Raw genomic sequence first — 16,052 nt, forward strand, 5'->3', positions numbered from 1 at the left:
CATTGTTTCTCTAACTGTTTGAAGTTTGGGAGAATTTCTAGCTTGCATTCTTTGATGAGATTGGCACTATGAAGGTTTTCAATTAGAGCTTCAATTATATTATTTGCTGTGCTAGCTGCTCTAGCCGCTGCCCTTTCTGCTTGCTTCAACTGTATGTCCCAATTTGTGAATAGAATATCCTTGTGGGACTTGTCGATATTTGACATATCTAATTTTCTCCTTCTTCTGATTCATGCCAAGAAATAAACTCTAAGATTCTCTTACTGGCTTCTTAATATTCTAATCTCTTATCAACCACTTGATTGGTTAATGCATCACTTGTTTCACAATATGGATTGATCAATGAGATTTTTTGGCATAATAATTTTTGTTCTTGTGATAACAGAGAGTTTAGTTCAAGTGATTCTTTAATAAATTCCTCTGTTTGAGGGTTGTCTCATTGTCTATCTATTATAGTCTACATTTGATTAATCTGTGAATCCTTTTCTGCGATGTCTATTTGATGTTGTAATCCCATCTGTTCAAAATCTTTCTGTAGATGTTCCATCTGTCTCTTTGCTTGCCTGTTAGTGCTTTGTCTCTCTAGGTCAAGTTTTTGTTCCAAGAACTAAATTCTTTCTTCTTTTTCTTTGAGAAAAAGCCAAACTTTGACTGCCTTATCAATTGTTGCAGTTGCATAAGCACCCACGAATTGTGAGAGATTAGTAAGGTTTTTTATTGGATAAATGGGGGTGTCTTTCCATACTACCTCCATTGATTCATTTTCAAGAATTTCTACTGTGGATGTATCCAATTTTCTATTCTTTATTTGCCTCTTTACTACAACCTTATTGCTGGGTGTGGAGCCTGATTATCTTCTTTATTCAAAGGTATCACCACATTGGACCCCAGTTCAGAATGTGGTGGCAACACCGCCCGTAAATGTGCACCGCCAAGGGGGTCCAAGGAGGGGTGACGATCATTTGGAGCCCCCCCAGGGAGATATCGAGGGTAGCGCCCTCGAAGCCAAAAAACAGATGTAAAATTTCCTCGTAAAATGTTGTAATTTCGTAGTCAATTTGGGCCGTTCATTAGGCATAAATCTGACAGTAGAAATTATGTTGAATTTAGGGTTTTTTCCCTAGAATGCAACCCTTCGCTATATATGAGGGAATTTTATTGCATCTATGTAGATCTGTATTCTGAGTGAGGAAGAGAGAGAGGATATTGAGAGCGAAGAGGGAATTACAACAGATCTACTATAGGTTGTATCTCTTCAATTTGCTGGATAATATAAAAGGAAAGATTGGATGTTTCTCTGTGGACGTAGCCCAAATTGGGTGAACCATGTATATATATGTCTCCCTTGTTTTATGCATTTTATGTGTTTATATTTATGCAATATATTTTATATGTTCCACTGCTCTATAATATATAATTTTCTAAAAACTGGTATCAGAGCCGAAGGTCTATTTGGATGATAAACTCGCAGGAGAGAAGGGTTCTTGGTTTGAGTGGGAGCAATGGTGGAAGATGGTAGGTTTAGGGTCAAAAAATTGAATGACCAAAACTACCAGCTATGGAAGATTACTTGTATAAAAAATATCTGTACCTACCATTGAGTGGAAAGACAAAGAAGCCGACGAGTATGATAGACACAGAATGGGATATTCTCAACAAAAAGGCACTTGGAACAATACGGCTATGCCTAGCGGCGTTGGTAGCCTTTCATATTTCAAAGGAAACGACAACAAAGGGTTTACTGTTAGCATTGGCCAAATTATATGAAAAACCTCGGCCTCAAATAAGGTATTTCTTATGAAGCGTTTATGTAATATGAAGATGTCAGAAGGTGGATCTATTGCTGATCATTTAAATGAATTTAATATAGTTACTAGTTAGTTAAGTTCTGTATGGGTAACTTTTGATGATGAAGTTAGGATTTTGTTATTTATGTGCTCAATGCTAGAAAGTTGGAATGGTTTAGTTATGGCCATTAGTAACTCTGTCTCTGGATCTAGTACTTTAAAGTTTGATGATGTTGTCGGTGCAATCCTTAGCGAGGAAATGTGACGAAAAAGCTTTGGTGAGGCATCAGGTAATTCTTTGATTGCAAAGACTAGGGGAAGAAAAAAGGAAAGAGGAAAGAGCCTAGGATATCGCAATAAGTCAAGGAAAGGTAGATCCAAGTCTAGAACGGGGATAATGTGTTGGAAATATGGGAAGAAAGGATACCTGAAGAAAGACTGCAAGTTTCGGAAGGGAAAAGAAGGATATGCACAGAAAGAAAACAATCATGAAGAAAATGTGATAGGTGATGTGTTGCAAGATGCTTTGATTCTTTCATTAGAAAATATTATTGATGCCTGGGTGGTAGATTCAGGGGCCTCATTCCATGCCATACCTGATAGGAAACATTTTCAGGATTATGCTCAAGGAGATTTTGGACAAGTTCGATTGGGTGATGATAAACCCCATAAAATCATTGGAATGGGTATAGTTTTGATAAAACAATAGAATGGAAATCAATGGTTGTTGAAGGAGGTAAGGCATGTTCTAGATTTGAAGAAAAATCTATTTTGAACAGGGCAATTGGTAGGTGAAGGCTGTGTAACTACTTTTACAGATAAAACTTGGGAGGTCACTAAAGGAGCCCCGGTAATAGAAAAAGGAGAAAAGGCTGGTACATTGTATTTATGCAATGGTATTTCTAATTATGTTAATGCTTTAACCTCTATAGGAGAAGATACGACATTGTGGCATCATAGGCTCAGGAACATGAGTGAGAAGGGGATGCAGATTCTTCACTCAAGAAATTTGTTTCCAGGTTTGAAGCATGTTGATTTGGAATTCTGTGAGAATTGTGTTTGTGGAAAATAGAAGAGAGTCAGATTCCTCAGAGTTGGGAATGAAAAGAAGAGAGAAAAATTAGAGCTTGTGCATACAGATGTATGGGGACCTTCTCAGGTATCATCTCTTGGTGGCTCTCATTATTATGTTACTTTTATTGATGATGCAACTAGAAAAACCTAGATTTATTGTATTCATAATAAATCTTATGTATTTGATACTTTCAAGAAATGGAAAGCTTTTGTTGAAAATGAGATAGGAAAAAGGTTGAAGTGTCTCAGATCAAACAATGGAGGTGAATATTTGTTGTGGGGAAAATGCCTATGCAGGACGATCCTATCCACCTAAGGTGTGACAGCGCCTTAGCAACAAACAAATACAGCTACACTGGTTTCTTCCTTTATGAAATGTGAAAGAGGGGAGATCGATAGACTTACCGTTGTCTTCCGTTTGTCCCTCGATCTAAATCCTCTTCTCCTTGGGTGTTCACAGCTACTTGCCTCCTCGCTTGCTCAAGAGAACAGCTACTTGATTCCCACGAGATCACAAGAGAACAACTACCTGTGACAAGAGAACAACTACTTGCGACAAGAGAAGAACACAACACAAAGGCAAATATACATATTCATAAATGATTCAGGATTAGAAGTAAATCAAATACACTAATGCGATCATACAAATACACCAGTATATAGGAGAAAACCAAGATAGCTTTATTGATTGATAACAAGGTTCAGGAAGAGATACAACCCAAAGGGCTCCAATCCAACATCTCCTTTCCAGCAGAATGGAATTCCTTCTTCATCTCCCTTCAAAGAATTAAGCACCCAATATTTCCAGTCACAAACCAATAGCAATTCTTTTCAATAACAAAATTCCAACCCTTAGATCCCATGGAGGAGAGATCTATATATAGTTATTTTGGAGAGAGGATGAGTCAGCTTGAGATCTGACTAGTGTCCTCTCCCTCTCTCAGTTCTTGAGTCCACTTGGAGGTTCTTGCTTTCACTTGGAGATTTGGAACCTCTTACTCATCACCAGTCAAATTCCTTGATGCAAGTGTCATTTTGGAAGCTTCCTGGGCATTGACACATTGAGGAATGAGCCTGCCACTTGTCCAATTACGCTCAGCGCAGGTAGCCTTTGTTGGAGTTGACATTCAACGTAGGTAGACAGTGGAGCAATTGACATTCAATGCAGATGCTCAGTGGAGCAGTTGACATGATCCAGAATTGGCTTGTTTTTGAGTGTTTTCAGGTGGAGAACTTCTGTGAATTGCTGTGGTTGGTTTGCCTTGTTCCTCTAGGGGTAGGAACAACATGTTTAGGGACTTTGGATCCCTTAGATTATGGACATTTCATGCTCAATGCTGTAAGGCACAAAAATGTCTATAACAGTTGCCCCCTAAAGTATGAGGCCGTTTATCGGGTGAAATGCTTTATCCAGGAGGGTCCGAAGTTCAACCATTTGCTGGGAGGAGACCTGTAATAAGATACAATACAATACATTATGATTCATACTGCTTTCATGATCTAGCTAAGGCGGGCATTCCCATGCTCATCTTTATAAATTCATTTTTGTACATAGAACAGACGATCGTCTGATGGTAGACTGATAATTTTGGCGAAATTATCATCCTTTGAGTAGGATGATCATCTGCTGCAATGATGTACATGTCAAATGTCTTTATCTTTCCTGAATATATATCGCAGCCCGGATGGATGAAACTAGATCTGGGGTCTTCAAACTCGTTCGATCTTCACTCTAAGTACAAGTCGATCCATGTGAGAATTGCGCTGAAGTCGAACATGGAAAGACATCGCTTGATTACCGGTCAATGATGTAAACCGTTAACAAGCGCGAGAGGAATCACCGATAATGATAATGACCCTCAAGGTACTGCAGTACAATTCACGTGGTGTGAATAAAGGGCTTGGCGTCGAACACCACGCAAAATCTTCTGGTCGAAGGTCATTGATGTATACCTGTCGCCAGAAGTGAGAAACTTGCCATTAAGGCATGCAAGCTTCAAAGTACTGAAGGGGTTGTTCCTAGATCAACTTCTTGGATAATGAGCTGATGTCGACAAGAAGCGATCCGTCAAAGGAGGGCCTTGATGAATCCCACATCAATGACACGGAACGGAGCTAATGATTTTAATGGAGGTGAAAACGATCTGTGACATATGATTCAGGGTGGCGGTCATGAATGGATGAAGGATAATGTATGGCAGTGGATGGGACCCGGTTGACTCTTTCTGAATGACTTCTCTTGAACATATGGCGACACTGACACGATGGATTGGTATCATTACCCCAAATATGGATGGTATGGTGAGACCATGGTGATGTGACCGGTGAATGAGACAACCCAACCCGATTGTGATATGGAAGAAAAGTGTCATGTTCAAGAGCGACCTGCTACCATCAAAGTTTTCTTTAGTTTTCTCCCAATTTTTCCCCAGTCATTGCTGACCAGTACCTCTTTATTTTTGTCAAGCTTGAGGAGGATAACATATGCTTGTTCTATAACCTGCCCTTCGGGCAAGCCCAACGCTATGTTTTAACGAGCCTAGCGATAGTGAAACTCGTTCTCGTCTAAAGACAAGTTTGTTGCTATTTAATAATTTTAACGAGTCTAACGACAAGGATAACTCGGTCCTTTTCATTTTTAGAGAGTCTAAAAAAGTACATAAAGCCAACTCCAAAATTCCTTTTTCATCATCTAATCCCTTAAGTCCGAAAAAGTATAAAACAATACAGAAGGGATGAGTTTTCGATAATTTTAATGAGCTGAATAAAACAAGCGCTCGACCTTTTTGTGCAATAATCCCTCAGGTCCAAAAAGATTAAAATCTAGAGGAGGGATAGCTCTTCCTGTCCTTTAACGAGCTGGAAGGCCAAAACTCGGCAATCTTTTCATATTTTATGAGTCAGTTGAAAAGAGCTTAAAGAAGACTCGTCTTTTGAGGAACGAGTGATAAGTAGGGATAGCAGCAGATTCCAGGTACAGGTTGGAATTTTCCAATCACGGCAGTGTCACAAGGATGGCTAGGTGAAATCACTCTTCGCAGCTGTTCCTCAAAATGGGTAAACAATCATATGGAGGTGAACGATCGGCCAAATGAAAAGTGGAGGTGGCAGGTGCAAACACGACCAAGGCTTTAATGGCTGATGATATTACATTCACAGTGGTTATTTACTGGGATAGGTTCATTTTTTATTTTAAAATGAGCTTAAACATTGGAGGAAACTCTTGCTCACTGCTTATATTTATTTTTTAACGAGCATGAAGACCGTGTTAAAACTGCTCGGATCTCGCGTTTATTTTTTAACGAGCATGAACTTTATGCTAAAACTGCTCGATTATATAGTCAAATTTTGATTTTTTACCATAACTAGCTTTTCTCTTTTCAAGGATAGTACTGCATTTTCAATTGCTGCATCAAACTTAGTTAGAAATGAATATCATTTGCATGGAAATGAGAATATAACCCTAATATTTCGCTTTGAACTACGCAAAAACAATTTAAAAAGTGTTTTTACCTCTCATTTTACCATTTCATTTGAACTTGGTTTGTTGGAGCTTTGGAGGTGCCTCTGCCCCCTTGATTTTCACCAGCTGATTCCGAGAGATTCTGCGGATGATTTTCGGCGCCGTCTGGACTAGGTAGGAGCTAAACCCTAGCTCTTTCTTTTCATGGTTTCCTTTTTCAATTCTGTGCCTGTTTTCCTGTTCCCATGAGCCCCTGGGGTTTTACTAGGGCGCTCTGCCATCAGCGCAGGTAGTCAATTCGAAACCTGCGCTGATGTCAAGCTGCCTTAAGGCAGTTTGACCTTCAACGCAGGTAGGACACTTGCCACTTGCGTTGATCTCAGAAAAGTAGTCCTTTTACACAATTTTTTGATGAAATTTTGCCAGTTTCTCATCAAATTCAGGAACTTACTCTTTCTCTTGTTTGTTTTGCAGGGATCTTTGAGCAAAATGTCCCTTACATGGTGAGAACGAAAACCTGAAGAGGAGGACATGATTTCCCTCCATGACCCTGTCACAGTGAACGCGCTGCGGAACTGTGGCCTGCTGAAGTTCTTTCGTATCTCTAGTATGAGAGCACAGATTTCTTTACTGCAGTATATGCTTGATGCTTGGGATCCCATCAACCAAGTATTCCAGATTAGGGGAAAATCCACCCCCTTGACCATCGTAGACATTTACTTCTTGACTGGGTTGTCAAGGCGGGGTGCCCCCATTTCTTTGTCAGGTTCAGCCCGGGGGAATGACTCCGTGAGAGATTATTTCCGTCAGTATTGCAGGGAAGGTTCCCAGCCGAGCAGAGACGACAAGGTTTTTATCCGTGAGATTACTGACAGGTCTCTCAGGTCCATTCTGTATACTATTGGTAGGATGGCCGGCAGCGCATCTCTACATGTTGCCAACAGGTCTTATGTTCAGCACGCCTTGGAGTGTCTCCAACCGAAAGTATTCAACTAGTGTGATGCAGTACTTGTTCAGATGAAAAGTCAATTGACCAAGGTAAAGGACAGGAAGCTGAAGAACTTTGGATTTGGTTCTATTTTGACTGCCTTCGCCTTGGAGAAAATACCACTGATGCAGCCTCAGTATATTGCACTCGACTTGCCTTCTCCGACTGAGCCACGCATGCAGAGATGGGTCGATCACATGTCTAGGCATGGTGGTCAACCTCAGATTACTTTCACTGATACCTTCTTCAGGTGGTTCGAGCGCTAGGAGATGGTCTATTCCGAGTATCCATATGTGGGTATGGATTTCCGAGGTGATCCGGATTTGGTGTTACCAAATGGCGAACAGTGGGGCGCTATTGGTAAAATCTTCGACCATATTACTGTTTATTGCTCTTATTTATAATGTTCTTGTGCTTTATTCTTTCAAGACTTTAATCAAACTCATGTGTGCATGCAGATGTTGGTCTTGTTCGTCCAGCAGTTCGCCCGAGAGCGCCAGTTGTTGCCCTAGCAGGGGAGACTGCTGGGAGAGTTACTCTCCGCGACCTTGACGTAGCTGAGACCCTTACAGCTGTGCAGGAGCAGGTTGAGAGCCTTACTCTCGGCATTCCCGATGTGAGGATTGATGAGTTACCTTTACAGTTGCAGCGGCATACTACTGGTGTGCCTAGACGATGGACTCGTCTCTTGCGCATGATTGCACAGGCCGTGACGTGCTATCATGAGCATCACTAGACTAGGGTGCCACCTAGCACTTTTGAGTTTTTGGGTCATATGACCGATTTTGTCTTGGTTACAAAACTTTATGTATGAACGATAAACAGCTTATATATATTTTGATTTTCGAGTTTTATTCTGGTTGAGTTATATGATCCATATGTACAATCATTGATGATGTGTCTCTTTTTATAAATGTTGCAAATGTCTATCTAACACATAGTTTGCTAACGAGTCAGTTAATGTTTTTAAGTTTCTGGAAATATGCTGGTATTGAATTGAATCAAACTGTCTTTCCAAAATCTTAACCCTTAGGAACATGCGATAAATAGCTGGATTGCGAACGGAATATATACCATTGAGTTGTAGTATTATGAGTTGTGAGTCTAGCCTGACGATTAGTCGGCGTATGCCACAGGTGATGGCATCAGAGAGTAGTTCTATCAATGCGCTATACTCAGCGATGTTATTCGTTGATTGCCTAATACACACACCTCTGAAACTTACTAACTCGCCGCTTGGATCAAAAATGGCCCAGGCTGCAGAGGATAGGTTCCGCGAACTACAACTCGCTCCGTCGGCGTATCCAACACATGTCTCCAGAAGGTTTGACATCTGCAATAAATGTAAAAAGGTGGATCATTCGACCAAAACAAAAACTTTAGCGAAAACAAAGTACAACAAAAGCATACAGGTTACTATTTAAGCATAGTAACGCTTGAGATACAACCCGTTACGGGGTTGCGCCAGTGGAATTCCGTCATAATCCATTAACTCGTAGGCTCCTTTTGCTAACACTCGTTTAACAATATAGGGGCCCATCCATAAAGAATTAAATTTTCCTGCTCCCAATTTATCGGATTCTTGGTCGTAAAGCAAGACCAAGTCACCTTCTGAGAAGACACGGGGTTTGACATTTTTGTCGAACTGCGCCTTGACTCGTTTCTTATGGGCTTCGTTAGCCAACGCGGCGTCACGACGGGTTTCATCCAATTGGATTAATTCCAAGAAACGAGTCTCTTCTTCTGAAGTTCCGGGGAGGAGATCAATTGCGAGTTTAAGCGACGAAATTTCACACTGGATTGGCAAGACTGCTTCCAGGCCATACACCAGTTGGAAAGGTGTGAACCCAGTCACATTCTTTACTGATGTTCAGTAAGCCCACAGGGCTGAGTACAGGATTAGGTGCCACCTTCTTTTGTGAACCCCGATCATCCTTTGCAACATACGCTTCAGGACCTTGTTGATTGCTTCAACTTGTCCGTTGGCTTGTGGATAATACGGGGTAGAGCTGTCGTGAGATAGCCCTAGCTTGGCAGCTAATTCAACCATCATGTGATTGCGAAAATGTGATCCATGATCTGTTACTATAGCATGTGGTACGCCGAACCTGGCGACTACATGATTGAAAAAGAAAAGGGCAGCTGTTTCACCAGTGTTATCTAATGTAGGCATCGCCTCGGCCCATTTGGTAAAATAGTCAACAACGACTATAATATACCCATGCCCCCCAGTTGAGGTGGGGTTACATTGCATGAAATCGATGCCCCACTTGGCGAAAGGCCCAACAAAAATTATCGGCTGTAAAGGTGCGGGTGGTCTTCTGGTTTTGCTATCGAAAATTTGACAAGCATGGCAACTTCTGACTGCGGTTATGCAATCTTTGAACATGGTTGGCCAGAAGTATCCTGCTCGTAAGATTTTCTGTGCTGTTGCATATCCAGATTGATGCCCCCCACACGCGCCTGAATGACACTCATTCAGGGCTTTTTCAGCCTCCTCATGGGTAAGGCACCTCCTCAGGACTGTATCGATACCACGACGGTAAAGCGTATCACCGACGATCATGTAGTCTTTAGCTTGGTATCGTATACGTTTTTGTTCTGAGTGAGAGGTGTTAGGCCTGAATTTTTGGGTTTGGAGATAAATTATGATATCTCCATACCACTCATTGCTTGTAGATATCAGAAACAAACTTTCGTCCACGATTGACTCTTCTGATGTTTCATCGTTGGACGACGATGGGAGATCGCACAATAATTCTGCGAAAACTAGAGCTTTCTTTGATTTGGATTTTACAAATTCTAGATCAAACTCTTGAAGGATCGCTATCCATTTTGAATATTTGCCCCCCAGCAACTGTCGCGACAGTATATAAGTCATGGGGTTGCAATCTGATAAAATGGTAGTTTTCCGAAAGAGGACATAATGTCGAAACCTTTGAATCGCTTGAACAGCTGCAAGCGCTAGTTTTTCAACATAAGAATATTTTCTTTCTGTGTCATTCAAGTTTTTACTTAAATAATATATAGGATGTTCAATTCCATCGACTTCTTGAACTAAAACCATCGCAATGGTCGTATCTGCTGCAGCCAGATACATGTTAAAATCTCTTTGATAGTCCGGGGCGTACATTAATGATGCTTTTACTAGATAATATTTCAGAGCATCAAAGGAAGCTTGCGCCACCTGGTCCCAGAGGAAAGGTACATCCTTTTTCAAAAGACGAGTATAACCTTTAGCAAGTTCTGCGTAATTTGGAATAAACCTCCTCAGAAAGTTTGCTTTCCCTTGGAGTTTCTGAATCTGAAGCAAATTTGAAGGTGGAGGCAAATTAATGATTGCCTGAATCTTGCAAGGGTCGAGACGAATCCCATCCTTAGAGACTACAAAGCCAACTAAGCGACTAGAACCGACTCAAAACACACATTTGTGCGGATTGAGTCTTATCTTGTAGTGTCGGCAATGTAGAAATATCGCTCTTAAATGCTGCGGATGATCAGTCCGCTTTCGCGAATGAGCTGGAAGGTCGTCGAGATATGGTTGAACGATGTTCTTGATGTCATGGAAGGCATAATTCATTGCCCTCTGAAACGTCACCCCTGCGTTCTTTAAACCAAAGGGTAATTTTCGATAAGCGAATGTGCCCCACGGACAAATAAATGCAGTCTTTGACTAGTCCTGTGGGCGGATATTTATTTTATTATACCCGGAAAATCCATCCATAAATGAAAAGATTTCACATCCGGCGCATTCATCAATTATCTGGTCGATGAAGGGTGTAGGGTAGTTGTCCTTTGGACAAGCTTGGTTTACATCCCTATAGTCGACACACACTCTAATTGTTCCTTGTTTCTTCATAACAGGGACAATATTTGATACCCAATCGGTTAGAGGAACCGGGTAGATGAATCTAGCATGGAGAAGTTTTTCAACTTCCGCCTTAATGGCAGCGGCTTTCTTGGGGTTCACCTGCCGAAGCCGTTGTCTTACTGGTTTGACATCAGGATACATTTTAATTTCATGTTCAAGGATACTCGAGTCAATGCCTGTCATTTCATCATATGACCAAGCAAAGACATCTCTGAATTCGCGAAAAAGAGCATTATATATTTCCAGTTCTGAAGGGGAACAACCTTTGCCGACATAAATATTCTCTACAACATTTGTTTTAGTCAAGATATTTATGGCCATAGTCTCTTCGATATTGGATAAGTTTCGCTTGGAATCCACCGTATTTACAGTATTTGATAGGAATTCAAAAACTGAAGGGTGATAAAGGTCATGTTGAGTATCTTCTTCATATTCTGGAAGAAGGGAACGATGGTGGTGATCATTCCATGGTGCCCCCTCAATCAACATTAATTGTAAGATTCCTTCGTCAGTCCCATGCACTTTCGACCAAGGATCTAACGGGGTACCATATTCTCTAGACCTATCTACCCAAACGCTTGACGAGCGTTGATTTGGGTTTGCCTCCCATGCCTGAAACATTGATTGCTACAATATTTCTATAGGGCTTGGGGGAAAAACCATTGCATGATCCATTTTGACATCGTCTTCTGAGATCTTTGTAGAAGATATCATGTTGCAGGCTCTTATGAATGCTACTTCTCCTATATAGAATGGAGGTGGAAGTGTGAAAGTTCCCATTAATGTGGGGTCTTTCAGTAGGCCTACTCCAATGTCTTGAAGCGAATGGTTGCTTCCATGGATCATGGGAATTCTTCCTGTAACTTGTGAACCATTAGGGAGGAAGTTTTGTTGGTCGACGATCGTAATCCCTCCTTCAAATGGGAATGTGATCTTCCTAAAATAAGTCGACACAACAGCTGCCATGGCATAGATCCATGGTCTTCCCAGTAGGATGTTGTAGTCAAGATTTCCATCGATGACTTCGACATCTATTTCTACTGTTTTTCCTCCCAGTTCAACCTTCAAGTTATTAAGGATACCGTACAGGGTATAAGTCCTTCCGTCGAAAGCTTTTAATGTTGTCGAAGATCGCGACAAGGTTGGAGATCCTAAAGTTTTCCAGAAACTCATCGACATAATACATGTAGATGCCCCCTCATCAATAATTGTTCGGTGAACAGTTTTGTTGAGGGCTTTCACTTGAATAAAGAAAGCTAGTTGAGTCGGTAACTGAGGATCGTATCCTTTGTGATCAAAAGATACAAGATTGGAATCCTTAGGATCAACCCCACCAATAGCCGATAACAAAGCCTGCCTTTGGGATGGGCAATTTTGTAGTACCTCAAGAGTCGACATAGCGGATGGCGATTGGGCCAAATCTTCCACTATGTTATAATGCTGCACCGCTCTGGCGCGAGGATTAAATGTCGACTTGTGTAATACTCCCTTTAGCAGTTTTATTGTTAATTCATGAATGATGGGTGGTAGAACTTCTGTCGAAGTTGTTGTCGAACTACTTGGTTGATCTTTACCTTTGTCATTCGACAGCTGCGGATTCCCGTAATCTTTGTTCCTTGTCAAAATCAAAGCATCATTCTGCTGTTTTGAAACCGACAACATAAGTACTTGCGACAGGGAAGCATTTCCACTATCAACTAGATTTTGACCTGGGTTGGGAAATGGATCAGTTAACACAGCTGAGGTTTGTGAACTTTTAAAGAACCTCTTCAACTCAGCTTTGAATGGACAATTCTTTGTATAATGATCCTCCTCATCACATATTTGACATGGATAATTTTGTTTCCCTTTCCCAGGAGGGTTTGAAGAAGTTTTTCCAGGAGATGACTCACCCTGTTTCTTCTTCTTCCCTTTGTTTTGCTTCTTCTTGCTTCCTGGTTGATTGGTTTCTTTGCCTTTATCTGCTGATACGACATTTACTTCCGAAGCAAGAATTTCTTCTTTTGCATTTTGATCCGAATTCTTACGGGCTTTCTTAGACGAAGCCTTTATCGATTTCGCATTTGCTGTGCCAATCACGCCATCACCGGCATGAGAGTCACTATTGGATTTAAGAGGAGGAGGAATTGAGAATTCTAGTCTAGGGGCGTCAGGTATTTTGTCGTAGAGCGTGCCAGACTGAGTATAAACTAAGTCTAGATATTGTGCACGAGCAATAACTTGCTCCTCTGTTACGACTCCTCCTTTTGCCACATCTTCTGTTATAGCAGGAAGTAACGACTTTATAAACCATTCAGCTAATAGCTGATCGGGAACGTATGTTTTCACCATCCTACGACGACGACGCCATTCATGTATATGATCAGATATATGAGTGGCAGTTGTCTGCTTGAAGTTGGTTAATATTTCGGTTCCCGTTTCATACCTTATCGGTAATTGAAAATGGGTTAAGAAAGTCGTGGCTAGGGAGCTAAAATTGTCGAACGAGGCTCTAGGTAATTCAATATACCATTTTGCCGTTGGACCCGTTAATGTCCTTTGGAAAAGGCGAAGCCTTATCGAATCATCATTCAGGGTGTTTGATGAACACCACAGATGAAAAGTCATCACGTGATTCGATGGGTCTTCACCTGGATTTCCATTGAATTTAGGAATGTCAGATGGAAGTTTGTGAGGAATCGCTGGCCACCAAGGGGCGTAAGCAATCGGATCATTGGTTAACCGGTGTAAATCGAGTAACTCTAAAGTTGCCACGAATGGTAACTGTTGATTCAGGTTAGGTGAAGCATAACCAGGGTACGATGGAATCGCTTGAGTAGTGGGCCTTTGCATACCAGCATAATGTAATTGATGTTGGTATGACTGATACGGTTGGTGGACTTGACCACTGTAAAGTGGTTGGTTTTGACCGTTTTGAATATACGGTTGTCCACTGTTCGCAAAGATCTGCTGCTCAGAACCTTGGTACACTTGCTGGAATTGTGGTTGTTGGTATTGCACCAGCCATGGTTGTGAAGCCATGTTCTGTTGCGCTATGCTAACCGTTGGACCAAGATGTGGGGTAATTGTACCGGTTTGGACCTGTGTCGTCCCACCAGTTGGCGATTGCGGTTGTGACCCAAGGTCAAGGGGCTGTTGCATTACAACCTGAGAAATCTGAGGTTGACATACAACAGGCAACGTTTGAACCTGCGACACTGTCACAATAGCCGGTGTGGTCGGGATATTCGACATAGGTACACACTGTTGCATAGAATATACAACCCTTGGTTGTCGGGGTAGCATAGGTACCCAACCACTTGATGTAATTCCAGTATAACCTAAATACTGTTGTGAACTCCCGTATGGATACCCTCCCGGAGGGGGTAATGAAAGGGCATACTGCCCCCCATACGGTAGCAACCCAGAACTCAAGGGGATTGTTTGTCCTTGTGGACTGGATTGCCCAAATTGACCTCCAAATGGATCAATCTGGCGAGTCTCAACATAAGAGTTTCCGGATATCATTTCGGGTGAACAAATTGGAACAGACCACACTGTCGAAATAGTCCCTTGGTGGACTCCTTCTAGCGGTTGTGAGCTAGTCGGGACAGATAGTATGCCGGCAAACATTGTCGGAGTGACCGCAGGGGCTTCTGCTGTCGTTGTGTTGCTCGACACAGTCCTAGATGTTGACGGTTGTTCAGACATTTTGAGTCTATCCAATAGATTGCCTAGCGATTCTACAGGAACTTCCACTTGTGGTGGATTAACTTCTGATGAAGGAAATAGAGTGACCCCGACTCCAAAATGGGTTGGAGTATTTTCTTGCGGATCCTCTACAATTTCCTCTATCGCAATCAAACCCGGTGGAAGAGGAAGACCGTTAGGTCCGTAAAATATTTTTGGTGCCGAAGAAGGGGTTGAATCGACAGCGACAGTTGTTTGGGGAGCAAGACTCTCTAAACCGGTTACAGATGGAACTGGTTCAGTAATGCAAGTATTTGCCCCCAGACTAGGATCAGTATTACTGTCCCTCTGTGGCTATTGAACTTCTTCTATAGAGGCAGGGTTTCCATAAATGTTTGGAGTAACCGGAATCTCAGATGTTGTTGGAACACTTGTTCTAACTTTGATAGGAGATTTTGAACCGGTTAAACGAGTTCGCTTTGTCCGTACTGTTTTCGATTCCGGAGACAAAGACGGTTGACTCGTAAGCCTCCGAGAATGACGGGGTTTCAATTGACTTTCTTCCACGATTGCGGATTACTTGATCAACCAAAATACAAAAGGGGAAAATGGTGTTTCCGAATTGAATGAATTTTATTAGACGCTTTAGACACAACTTGCTTTTTCACTTTTAAAGAGTCGAGAAAAAGCTAAAGATGACTCTAGTCTCCTTCGATGTTTTAACGAGCCCGAAGTGACAAATGCTCGGATGGACTTTTTCTGTTATAGAGTTTGAAAAAGGCCAAAAGAAACTGCTCTGGAGTTCTAGGCAGAGGGTGTGCCAAACTTTTCGCAAAACCGCAGAATACTTTTTAGGGTACGGGCGGTCGATCTTCGTGAATGCTGTGTTCACTGCATTGCGATCAGTAGGGCGACCGACATGGCTTCCTAAGGATAAAAGATATATGCCTATAGGGGTCTCCCAATATATACGTGACGGTACGTGGGAGCACAATCCGTACTAGCGCTATCGTCCCTCAGGAGGAATCACCCACCTTCCACGAGATCGACAGTCACTAGGCTTAACGACGCCGGAACACGTCTCTAGCCTAGACCTCTATGTTGTGCGTTATGTTACAAAGCGTTGTTAGGTTCATTCAGTTGATTTTAGGTTGATCTTTTTAAAGTTTGCCTTTCAAGGTTCACCACGAGATGTATGAT

The sequence above is a fragment of the Pinus tabuliformis genome, chromosome 3_1 (genome assembly GCF_031772625.1).
Source record: "Pinus tabuliformis cultivar Carrire ecotype Pingquan chromosome 3_1, CPIR1, whole genome shotgun sequence".
Lineage (NCBI taxonomy): Eukaryota > Viridiplantae > Streptophyta > Pinopsida > Pinales > Pinaceae > Pinus > Pinus tabuliformis.